We start from the raw sequence: 13209 nt of genomic DNA, 5'->3' as shown, positions 1-13209 counted from the left end.
ATAAGTATCTCTATTTTCGCACTATTTTGAAGTTGGGATACACTGGATAGAGTTGGAGGTGAACTCAAGTTTCCATGTGTTGCATATTCCCCAACTTTACAACGTCATTGCCTAAGGTATAGTCAAGGGTGCGTGAGGATGTGGCTTAGTTCAAACAGATTTCATCAACATAGAAGAACTGGACTCGAAACAGCCTGTTGTGGAGAAACGTGTCAGCAACTGCCTTGATCCAGTTTGGGAGAACTGTGCACAGCTTTAGGAGCCAGACTCTTCTGATTGTGTGAGGTCCAGCAGCATCATACTGATCTCAAGGTCTTTTGTAAGCTATTTTTGAGGCATGAGTAAGTGTCAGAAATTATCACGTGCTGCACAGAAACCCGCCTGGTTGTTATTAAGCAATGTATCTACAGCTGAAGAGATGGGCTGCGGGATAAATGATCAAAGATGTTAGCGCACCCAGAAAGTAGTCAAAACGGTAGATGGCTGACTACCATTGTGAGATATTTTTAAGATTTTGGTATGGCAATGATTTTTGGGAGTGAGATTGAGTTTAAGATTCTTGTGCAGAGCAGAAGCATCCAGGGACGAGCAAGGGAACCAGGTTGTTTCCGGAATTCTGGAGCAATGTTGCCATATCTCGCTCCTTTGCCACATTTCAGGTCCCTTAATGCTGTTTCCAGTTATGCGATCTTGAAGAATTGAGGGCTGCCATATTCTATATTCTGCTGGAGTTGTTTATTCAGTTAAATAGATGTAGTGAGTTTTGTTTTCTTATCCAGCGGTGTGCTCGCTATATTATATCAAGGGTGAGCAACTTGCTATGGAGCAAACAATAGGCGATTTTTGAACAGATCCATGGCGGTGAATCAGGCTGCAGCACTTCCGACTGTAACGAGGGGAATTGAGCAGTGAAGTTATTTCCTTCCATCTGGTGTGGCGAGCAGCATTGAGAGACTCGATGAGGCAGTCTGCCATGTCAGGGTCACTGAATGATTCATATTCCCTGAGGAGTGTTGTGCTCTCTGTTTTGAGCCATGGAACGTAGGTGGATCGGCAGCCACCAAAGATGACTAAGGAAGCGGCATTATGAATGTCACCACACTGGCACTCACATATATCTTCGACAGGTATGGTATGGAAAAGTGTACTTACAGTAATGCGGTCCCAGGTCTTGATGTATTTTTGACAGTTTACAGAAGTTGAATTATATCTTCCCAGCTCTGCTGACGGCTGAAAGGCAAATTTTGGTGAGCGATGATTGTGTTGACAATGAACGAAATCATTCAGAGCCAGTCAGGTTGAGGGTGGCCATCAAGGGCGCGTTGTCAGCACAGGTAAAGTGAGTATTTCAGAGCCATCCAGCTGATTTGAACTTTTCCTGCCCCTTGCGGTCGTGTATCAACGTGAGGTTATTTTCTGGAGGCTGACTCCAGGATCTGTTCACCTTCATTGTTTAGCCTGAGTAACCCCAGTTAGTGTGGCGGATGTTGAATTCCTCCACCTAGATGCTGGGTGAGGCAGAGCTGGCAGAATTTGTTCTACCCAGCCGGCAATATGAGGCTTGGACGAGTTTGCAATATTGAAACTGAAGACCGAAATTGTGTTACAGAATGATGGCGATGAAAAAGCAGGTCGGATCAGAAATGCGTGTAGCGGCCATCCTTAACATGACGGGAGAAGCCCAGCTGGTCCCAGTTTTAGATGTAATAGCGACCTGTTTAATCAGTTCCGATATAGATCACTTGTATGCGTGTGATGTCGATGGAGTGTTGGGTGGAAAGGCATAGAATAAGTTTTCACTCGAAAGCCAATAGACCCTCAATATGAATGTGTAACATTTGGAATACATGTCCTATTGCCTTAAATCCAGACGGCTGCTCAATGGTGAGACGGCTGGCTCTGGATAATCTGGGATTCCACCAAGCAGCACATTCCGATGTTTTTAATGTTTTCTTGAATTTCAGGCAGCTGGTAGGATCTTTTACATCCCCAGGAACATTTATTTTGGAAAACCATATCTTCTAATACAAACTTCAAATTCTTCACAACTCTCTTTGTTGTAATGTTTCACAAAGGAATCACTGCAGGAAACCTTGTGGATAGTTCGGTTATTATCAGTAGGTACTGATTTCCACATGTATTCTTGGGAACGTTTTCTGCACAATTAATCATGACTCTCGTAAAATGTTCCACAAAGGCTTGCAATGGGATTAATTGCGCTGACCTAATCATGTTGTGTGGTTTCCCTATATTCATAGGTAGTCCACCCATCCCCACCACGACCACCCCTCCCCTCCAACTTGTGAGCTATCCTCCAGATAACATTTCTATCCACAAATGGCATTACAATCGGAAGCACTTTGTTCAAACTTTCATTTGCTGATGCATGACACAGCATCTCATTTCTCAGTAAAATATTACATTTCAGGTATTAACATTCTGGAGTACATTTTTCCTCTGTTTATGAGTAAGCTCTGTGATATACTGTTTTATTTGCCAACATTTTTTCCTGTAATTCAAGCACCCGCGTTGAGCTAAAGACATCCCCTGCATTCAGTTCCAAGATGTCGGCCTGAACAACTGCATCAAAATTTTGTCAGCTAATAGTGCTTCAAGAACTTCTCCCAGTCATTTAATTTCACGTTCTTCTTGTCTCAACATGAGAGCCTGTGTACCTGTTATCACACAATCTGGAAGCTATCTAGGAAGCTAATTCTATAGCCCATCTGTTGAAAACACATCTAAAGGCTGCAAAATGCAAACGGCATTAATTGCATCTGTAACCCAGCTATATCATTAAAAAAATCTATTGATAAACTGCAAAGACTAATTGTTCACGTCTCCCACAGACATTTCAGCTGTTTTCCACTTATTCTTTAAATTTAGATTCCACTAGGTAATAGGTTTAGCTTCTCCATGAACCCTACGAATCATCAGCGTCCCTGCGGGGCCCACTCTGAACACCGAAGTGCACTACCCCACAACATTAAGGATTGACTAGTGTCTCTTAACATGTTAACACCATTACCTACTCCACACTGTACACATTATAGTATTCCCCATCACATACAAAATATTTAAACATTTCCACAAACATCCCCCAAAACTCCCTTGTTTAAATGATGAACACCTTCCAACTTCATTACTGATCAAAGATTGTTCCTTTTAACCTGTACACAACCTTTGCGTTTTCCTTTGCCTTAACCTTAAAACCCACAATGTTTTTCCTTCCAGAACTTTTCTGCACCATAATAATGCCGGCAGGTTGTCCCTGTAACTTTACACACACACTGACTTTGAGTTTTCAACTTTAGTAAAATTTAAACATCTCAATTTTAATATATCACTACTGCCCTCAGCACATTTCCTTTTAGTTTGAGAAAAAAAATCCTCAGCATTTCAGCCTCAGAATAGCCACCTTCCTTTTAACTTCCCACTTCCCGTCCATCTTTTATTTAGAAGGATGACAAAACTGGGGGTATCTCAATGACCGAACTTATAACACTCAGCTATCCCTGCTGCTTCACTTCCTCTTTAAAATATCTCTTCCTCCACATGGGTTCTCACCACTGAAGGAATTGAATCTTTAGATTTGATCAAAATAATTTCTTCACTAAGACCTGTATGTGTTTGTCTTTACCTTAACACCCGTATGAAATGGTAATTCACTTTTCAGTCTGCAACTCAATACAAGTTTACACAGGCTTTTTTCTCATGTTCCTAATTTCTGTCGCTAATGCCTCAAGAACAAACTCACATGCACTTAATATAGCACTTTTAGCACATCATAGTTCTCCAACATTTCTTATGTCAATGAAACCTAAACCTCATGTGCTCTACCCACCAAACGAGATTGGAATAACGATGTCCACTTTTCCTGGGGCTATTTCATGTGTTTAGCGATGATCTCAAATGAAAAAGAAAACAAATTCTTCGAACGTGGCAGAGTTGGAGAAATGTAAACATCTCTCCACTTGTTCTGGTCTTGAAATAACTCCAGACTCACGTGACATTTCAGTTTTTTTTTCAATTTTGCTGCCATCATTTTAAACTGGAATTATCTGCCTCTCTCATTTTCCTCTTTCCAAACTTTTTGCCAGTACCATCTGAAATGTCTGATCCATTTCCTTTTCGTTATTTCCGCTGCAAATAATTTTGCTCCTATTCCATTCAGCCTTTCTGGAATCCTTTCCAATTGCAAATGCTGCGGTAAAACTACAGTTTGGTGTGCTTTCATTTCCCCACAGTCAATTGTAATTGTGATGCCCGAAAATTTCATTAAGTTAGCTTTACTTAACGATTGAAACCCAAGGAAACTTTAAACTTCAACACCCAGAAAGTCTTAGCAACTGCCAAAGCCATGTTACACTCTCACCCGTTAAAAAAATAATCATACCAACTCCTGAATTCAAAGTGTTTCTCATACTCGTTACCTTAAGATTAGTTAACTCCAAACTAATCAAATAATTTAAAACATATACTGCAAAGAGTCTGAAATTATGTCACGGCAAGTTGGAGCGCAAAAGCTCAAATCTCAGAGTGAAGCTTGAAATAGCTGCTACAGCTGCTTTGCAATTTGTATTTTACTTTGTGATGTGTGTTTTGAATTCAGCAATAACAAGTCCACTGAGGCTTACAGATATTTGTAAAAATCTAATTTAAGCATTCATTAATGAAAAAAAAATATTTGAAGAACATACATATGCCTGCAAATTGCTGCTATTAAAATTTCCAAAGCCTCTAATGAATACGACTGCCAGTTGCACCTCCGTTAAGGCAATGGTAAAAATATGCACAGTGCTCACACAGCAACGGAGTATTCCAAATGAGTATTGAAAGCCTGGTTCTTGCAGAATGAAACCTGATGCACAGAGTCTGGAAGTTTTTGCACATTTTATCGAAATTAACACCCTTGTTGCACTTACACATAACCTTCTCTCCTTTCCACATATTTTTTCCCATATGAATGCAAATTGCACTCTTTCAAGTTGTCCCTGTATTTCAGTTTTATAATATTAAACATCATTCATAGTACCTATTGTATCAGTAATCTTCAGGAAAATAAGTAACCAAACTGTTTGGTTTAAGATACGCTGACTAGGTTTTATATCTCAGACTATCTTTTGAAATTCAAATCATCCCACTTATGTAAAAATGCAAATTCTCCTTGCACCTTACACCCTGATACTTCAGCCATTTTTCCTTTTAACATTTCAAATCTAGCATACTTTTGCATCAAAGCCTTCAGTCTAGCTTTTGTTAATTCCATTAAGTGACACAGAAACACAGACAGACAAACACAAACCGCAAACTCACATCAGTGATCCAGGCTCCCACTCTTAACCTACAAAAATGAATTTGAAAAATGAAATGAAGATTAGTATATTTACACAACACATGAAAGTGAAGTACGTTTTGGTTATGTATACATATTTTCACAAATAGTAAGCAAGTATTTGCGTACAGTTGTATGCAAAACAATGACATTGTTGTGGAGAAAAAACATATAAACAAAGAAATGTGCATTTGTACTGCGCACACAAAAGCATAAACAATAAAGAAGTGGTAATGTACACACACACACACACAAGCAGACACAAACACACACACACATGTTAAAAAATTGCTATGTACACGTCTGCGCAAAAACAATGCACTAGCTGTTAGGTATAAACATAAATAAACACAAGGGGCAAGTGGTTATGTACAAATATACACTAAAATAAACAAGAGGTTATGAAGACACATACAAACAATAAAAAGGTGCTTATGCTCACTTTTATACCTCATAGCAAACACATGTTCATGTATTCACACAATTTGCTTATAGTTTGGGTGCATGTGTCCACGTAACCATTTGTTTATAACGTCAGTGTATGCCAATGCATAACCAACTGATAATTATTTTTTAATATGTGTTTGCATATCATTTGCCTGTTCTAACCCAATGAGCGTGAAAAATAAACAATTGCTTATTTACATACATGCACACAAATATGGAACACGTGGTTATGTGCACACTTTCTCACATAAAAAGAATGAAAGCCTGGCATCGACTGAGGCACCAGAAAATAAAACAGCAATCTCTGCCCTGTTGTCCATGCAAGTTCCTTCTTACTAACATATGGGAGCAGATGACAAAATTGGTAGAGCTACCTCACAGAATAATCAAGCAACAGCCAGGAATAATCATTTGCACGGGGTCATACCTCACAGACAATGTCTCTGGCACCACAATCTGTAACCCTTGGTATGTCTTTTCTCAGTGGCAGGACAGGTCCGCCAGCTGTGGTGGCCCCGCAGTACACAGTTGGGAAGCATTTACCAGGGAGTCCTCAACATCGACTCCAGGCCCCAAGAAGTCGCATCTTTTCAGGTTAAAAATGCCACTCTCCCTCAGCTTTTGAATCAGTGCTCCTCCATGTTGAACGCCATTTGGGGGGATCACTGAGAGTGGCTAGAGAGCAGAATGTACACTAGGCAGGGGCCTTCAAGGTCCAGTACGAAGAGTGGCTCTTTGGCACATCCACAGACCAAGCTGGATGAGTCCAGATGGAAATAGTAGATAGACTAGGGCTGTGGCATGTGTTGAGGGAAACAACAGGAGGGAAAAACATATTTGACCTCATCCTCACCAATCTAGATGGCACAGCTTCATCTGTCCATGACAGTATCTGTACAAGTGACCGCTGCACAGTCAATATGGACATGAAGTCCCTGCTGTACATTGAGGATACTGTTCATCATGTGGATTGGCACTACTACCGTACTAAGTGGAATAGCATTCGAGCATATCTAACAGCTCATGTCTGGGAATCCAAGAAGAACAGTGGACCACCGGCAGCTGCAGAACTGCACTCAAACATAATCAATGACCTCATCACCCGGCACACCCCACTCTACCATTACCTCTAAGTCAGGAATTAAAACCTGGTTTAATAAATATTTCAGAAAGGCATTCCAGGAACAGCAACATATATAAATAGCATTAGTTGTGAACATGGTGAAGTTATAATGCAGGACTACTTGCGATGCCAACAGCAGAAGCAGCAAATGAGTTGCAGAGCTGAGTAATCCCACAATATTCAGAACCGGTCTAAGCTCCATGTCCCGCCAGATCCAATCGTGAGGTGGTGGTCAATTAGACAGCTCAGTGGGAGAGAGGTCTTCGCAAGTATCACCTTCCTCAATGATAGAGGATGCCAGGTTATCAGTACAAATGATAAAGCTTAAGAATTTGCTTCAATATACAACCAGAATTGATGAGTGGATGATCCATTTTGTCCTCCTCCGGAGGTCCACAGCATCCCAGATGCCATTTTTCAGCCAACTCGAATCACTCCAGGTGATATCAGGAAACGGATGAAAGCACAGGATACTGCACAAGTTATGGGGACTGACAATATTCCACCAATAGTGGTGAATAATTGCATCCGAGAACTTGGGCCCTCTTACAAAATTGCCCCACAACAGTTCTAACATTGGCTAAATGCGTAATTGCCCAGTTATGTCTTGTACACCAAAAGCAGGAAATATCCAATCCGGCCAACAACGGTTCCATCAGCCTATGCTCCAACATCAGCAAAGTAATGGAATTGATAATAAATAGTGCTAACAAGCAGCATGTGTTTACCAGTAAGCTGCTCATTAGCACCAAGATTGGTTTCCACCAGGGCCATTAAAGTGCCTGACCTCATTAAAGCTTTGACACAAACATGGACAATAGAATTGAACTCCCGATGTAAGGTGAGAGTGACTGACCTTGACATCAACGCCACATTTGCACTAGTGTGGAAAAATGGGGGCCCTATCAAAACTACCCTCAATAGGCAAGAGGGGGATAACTTCCACTGTTTGGTTCCATACCTAGTACAAAGTGAGATGGCTTTTTTGCTGCAGGTCAGTCATCTCAGCTCCAACATATCACCACCGGAGTTCCTCACAGTAGTTCCAACGCCCAACCATTTTCGACTGATTCATCAATGACCTTCCCCCCAACATAATATCAGAAGTGTGAAAGGTCGCTGAAGATTGCAACATTTTAAGCACCATTCCAGGCTCAGTGGAAAGTGAAACAGTCCATGTCCAAATGCAGCAAGACCTGGACAAATGCAGGCTTGGGCTGGCAATTCCGATGTTAGTTTTCTGCCACAACAGTGTCAGGCAATGACCATTTGGATCAAGAGAGAATCCAACATTTCACCCCTTGATGATCAACAAGTCCCCCACTATCAACACTCTTGGTTTGAACAGTTACCACAAACTAAGCTTAACTGGCCATTTTAATACTGTGGTTAAAATGGCAGGTCAGAGGCTAGGAATCATGTGACTAGCAATCCACTTCCTGACCCCAAAAAACTGTCCACCATCCAATAAGTATAATTGAGGCGTTTGATGGAATACTCCCTACTTGCCTGGATGAATGCAGGTCCCAGAACACTCAACAAGCTTGATAGTGTCTATTAAATATCAGTCCGCTTAATTGAGACTGTATCCACCAGCATTCGCCTCCTCCATGGTCAATACACAATATTAGCAGTGTGTTCAATCAGCACGATGCACTGTTAGAGTTCACCAATGGTTTTTTTAAACAGCATTATGCAATCCGATGAAAACTAAAACCTGCAAGCAGCAGTTAGATGGGATCATCATCCTCTGAGCGCCTTCAAGATTTAAAATAAACTTGAGTTTCTCCTTGAGCTATTCCCATCACTGCCCTTGGGATTCAATGGGGCTTTTCACAGTTCACTGACATTTTTAATCGCTATTGAGTTCTGCAATGTTCCCTGGAGTCAGCAGTTGCATGTTCAGCTTCCATGTCCCCCTGTTAAACCTTCCTGTAAGTGACATTCAGCCAGCAGGAGGAGGGGGTCAGAGGAGGACACTGATGTGAGGTCGGTCGATCTGACTGTGAATGCTCTGGGCACAAAAAGGAAGTCTATACTGGTTTTGGAACTCCCTGGACCTGTTCAGGCGTATCAACGCTGTGCTTGATCTGCAGAGCTGCTGAAGACATCCTGAAGCTTGACATCCCTTTCTGTTTGCATCAGGAGTCTGGACGTGAGGTCCAGTCTGCGCTCGGCCCTGCGGAATCGCCCAGAAGCATTGATGGTGCAGCTGAAGTTACCACCCTGAATGACTGGCTGGAAGTTGCAATGAGCATTGGGAGCTGCTGAAAAGCCGCCAGCCACTAGATGTTTTGATCAGAGTCAAATAGCTGAATTAACCATAGCAGATAATCTTTCGACATTAAATATGCTGCAAAGAGGCGCCAGACCACCACCTTCTTCAGCTGGGAGATGGTGAAGTTTACTTCCTGCAGCAGACTATCCAGGCGAGGGGAACATGAGTCATTTCTCCCCGAGCAGATGCTGGTCCTTGGGACCACTATTGTGACCACTACCTGTACGAGCTGTGCCAAGGAATTGCACAGTCTTGCAGAAGCAGCAGGCATGCTTTGAGCTGGGAAATATAATTTGAGGTCAGAATACATTATGCAGTAGATTTAATGGGCTTTTTATTCCTCCTGATTTGCAAATTATGTGTCTCTTACCAATTCTGCTGTTTTTGAGATTTACTGTTCATTGGTGTGCTCCTTCATACCATCCTGTTTCTAATAACGTATCTCTTTTATACATGCAGACGAAAGCATTTTAAACAGCCCAATCGAGATGTTCTACTCAGATACAATTGGGGATGCGTGCAATGAGCGAAGGTGGAAGTGTTCTATGTTCGACAAGTCTCTCTGACTCATTCCCCTGCCACGGCTTTGCTGCTCCCGGATTCCCTAAGCACTTCACTGCTCCCAGCTTCCAAAGGTTGGGGTGTACTACCCTCTTCAACTATGTGTTCCAAGCCGCTCTCAGCGTTGTCTCCACTGTTCTGGACCTCAGCTGTGTCCTCCTTCAACTACCTGGAGTTCTGGTACTTCATCTGTAGATGCCACACTTGCACTTCCTTGTCCGAAGATCAGCAGCCCTTGTCTTATGTGTTGGATGGGAGTGGTCTTTTGCCACGAGTCTGGGAAGTGGTTTGGTCCACACTTAGCCCCTTTTTTTGGTCTTACTCACCAGCTGCACCTCCTCTGGCTTTTGGTCTGCCATTTCCTCCTCCATTAATTGGCTCTGCTGAGGAGTGGGAGGTTGAGGGAGTGGAGCAGTTGTTTGGCCGCCTGCAGCCAAGATGTTTCCGTTCAACTTATCCCTCTCTGTTCCGTCCTTTGCCACATTGTGCTCATTGGAGGCCTTTGTGGGTGGAGGTTTGTAACCCTCCTTGGCGTTAGTGAAACTCACCATTCGATATGGTTACCCCTTGTTCTTTTCAGACGACTGCGAATAAGTGAGGCAGTGTTTGGGTCAGCTTTCTAGAGGTAGCGTGCCTCCCCAGACAGGTTGCTACACTTAGTCTGTTTTCAGTCATTTGCCTGGTGCCCGACCTATTTGTAGTTATGGCAGAGGATGGCGCTGCAGTTGGCTGTGAACTGCCCAAAAGTTCCACATGAAGAGCAAGTGATTTGCAGGGCACCAAGATACAGTAGCTGCGGCTTCCTCCGAAAAGGAAGTTGGAAAGAGGGTGGAACATTTCTCCTTCAACATCCATCTTGAGATTTACCTTGAAGAGCCATTTGCTGGGCCAAATCTCAGGGACGTCTTTGATCTTGGCGCAGTTCTCAACTTTGTCTACTCACCTGGCGAGGAGGGAGAGCACACTAGTGACAGGGACATGGGTTTTATAGATGTTCAAAGTGACCACATGGTACTTTGTGATGGCAGGATAAAGACAGGCTCCCCCATCTGTGGATCATCGCTCGTCTCTTTGAACACCTTCAGGAACTTGGCACAGGCTGCATCATTCTCGAATGCCACATCGTTATATCCAGCGCTGGGGAGGTCCTGAAGACAGTCCACCTCCGTAGCTTCAAAGCCGCAGGAATTCAAAAGGGTCATCTGAATGAATAACGCACGGTAGAAAGGTGGACATGCTTCACCGACCTTCACTGCCACCCTCACTGTATTACCTAATCCTGGTAGCTGACGTCAGCTCTTTAAAGTGCCCATGTAAGGCATTGAAGGCTGGACATTCAGAAGCAACTGATAAGAACAGATACTACACTTGATCTGAGAGAAACGTTTACTCAATCCCAAAATCGAGCATGCCAGCTCAGAGCTTTGACTCAGGCATATCCTGCATAGATAGATTGTAAGGAAGGAAGTGTTAGGGAGCTCAGATTGGTGCTGTACCTTCCAGTAATACCGCAGGTGCTGAGACAACTTCCGATTTATGGAATGGAGAATATAGATTTGAGAGACTGCGTTAAACATTTGCAGTATCATGATGTCTTACAGTATGCCTCGAATTTGGGAATTAAAATTTGGAACCCGTCTGGGGTGTAGTATCTTTTGGAGGTGTAAAATGGTGTGCCCCTTTCGGATGTAGGTGGAGGGACAGTGGACCTTTGGGTTGAACATCACAGAAGGAACTAGCCACCTTGGAGCTAGTCAGGACAATATATAAGTTTATTCATGTACGCTATTTAGGGGAGGGAAAGTATTATGTTAACACAAACAGGAAATGATGTCCGTATTGCTTGAATTTGCAATGCCCTTTAAAGAAACGTACATTCTGCTTCACTCCAGAGAACTCTGCATGGGTTATGGAGAGGGAATTAGTGAAGGTTCACAGTCCTAACAGAGCACTGAAATTAAAAGCAAGGCGCCAATAAAGGGAAGGCATTGGACGATGTGGAATGATTTCGTTATGACATTCCTGCACCAACAGAAATCTCATCAACCTGCGAAAATATTGTGCTAAATTTCTGTAAAGATATAATCAGTTCCAATAGACGGATCATGAGATTCTGCAGGAAATCCAAACCATTAAGTGGCGGTCCTAGTGGGATATTTTAGGGAACTGGGTGAGTAACTTTGAAGTCTATTCTTCAGTTCGAATCCTCTCTCATGTGTCGATATTCTGCTGTTGGTTATTATCATACACCAATTATATGATTTAAGCCACCGACATGGAAAGCTGGAGCAATGGGCTAGAAGCAAGCAGAGTTCATCCAAGTGTCGGTATATTCTAACAGAATTGAAAGTATTCCCTTAAATTCTGAATGTTGCTGCACAGTGTATCGTTTAAATTGTATTTCATCAATTTGTTTTCAAAGTTGTAAATGTGCTTTTACTTCAATCATTTGAAGGAATATAAAAGCTGGTTGTGCTGGAGTGCTGTGGGCTGAGTTTTTCTGATAGTGGTAAGAAGATGAAGCTATGGAGAGAGATTTATGTCAGAAGTCATCAATGAGCTGAAAATTGAACTTGTAAAGCAAGAGAGAGTTTCTTCTAAAGAGAAAGACAAACACACACACAAGCACACAGACACCCGCATACACAGACATTTCAGCGCGGGTCCCCAAGGTGTGCTTTGCCACATACACTTCATCTATAGACACTGAATGAGACAATGACTATTCGGGAATGTGTCAATCTCCTTCTTCTTGCGCAAAATCACTGTGGTCACACCCATTTTTGGCATACAGCTGAAACAAAACGGAGGGCAGGGTATGACCATTTCGCTGTGGTCATGGATGTTCAGTGTTCGGTTAATGTTCGAATTGGACGGTCCCGACAAAGGGATCGCCTTATGAAACAATGGCCGGGGTCAGGAAGTTGTATAAAGAAATAATCTTAAAAGATATGTTTAATGCAGTCAATATAATGGTATGGGCAGGCATTGTGAGGTTGTGCAGGGAGAGCTGTTGAAGGACCGAACAGCTGAGACGGTATTCCTAAGCAACCTGTGTCATTGTGAATATGGATTATTGCTTATAGATTTAATAAAGGTTTTACACATTTAGTGAGACTCTTTGCAAGAAGTTGTTTTCCACGGATACAAGATTAGAGATCAGAGACTTCAGGCGGGAGACAAGGGGGGGGGGGCTCACGGCAGGTCAATGAAATTCAAAGACACCATTTGTCATCGGCTTTAAGAAGGAGTGGATATAAATGTTAAATGTGAAGGTGCAGTTGCCCACTTAATAATTTCTGCTCCTCAATTACGTGTCCCTATGTTAGAAAGTGAATGGTGGATATTAGAGACAGGCATAGGAAAGGAGAGAGCGAGAGAGAGAGTCATGGGAAAAGAGAGGCAGAGAACGGGAGCGACGCAGGGAAAGGCACAGGGTTCAAAGAGAGAGTCTCAGTGAGGTAG

The sequence above is a fragment of the Carcharodon carcharias genome, chromosome 15 (assembly GCF_017639515.1).
Source record: "Carcharodon carcharias isolate sCarCar2 chromosome 15, sCarCar2.pri, whole genome shotgun sequence".
In the NCBI taxonomy this organism is placed as follows: Eukaryota; Metazoa; Chordata; class Chondrichthyes; order Lamniformes; family Lamnidae; genus Carcharodon; species Carcharodon carcharias.
Note: the sequence above shows the minus strand (reverse complement) of the source record.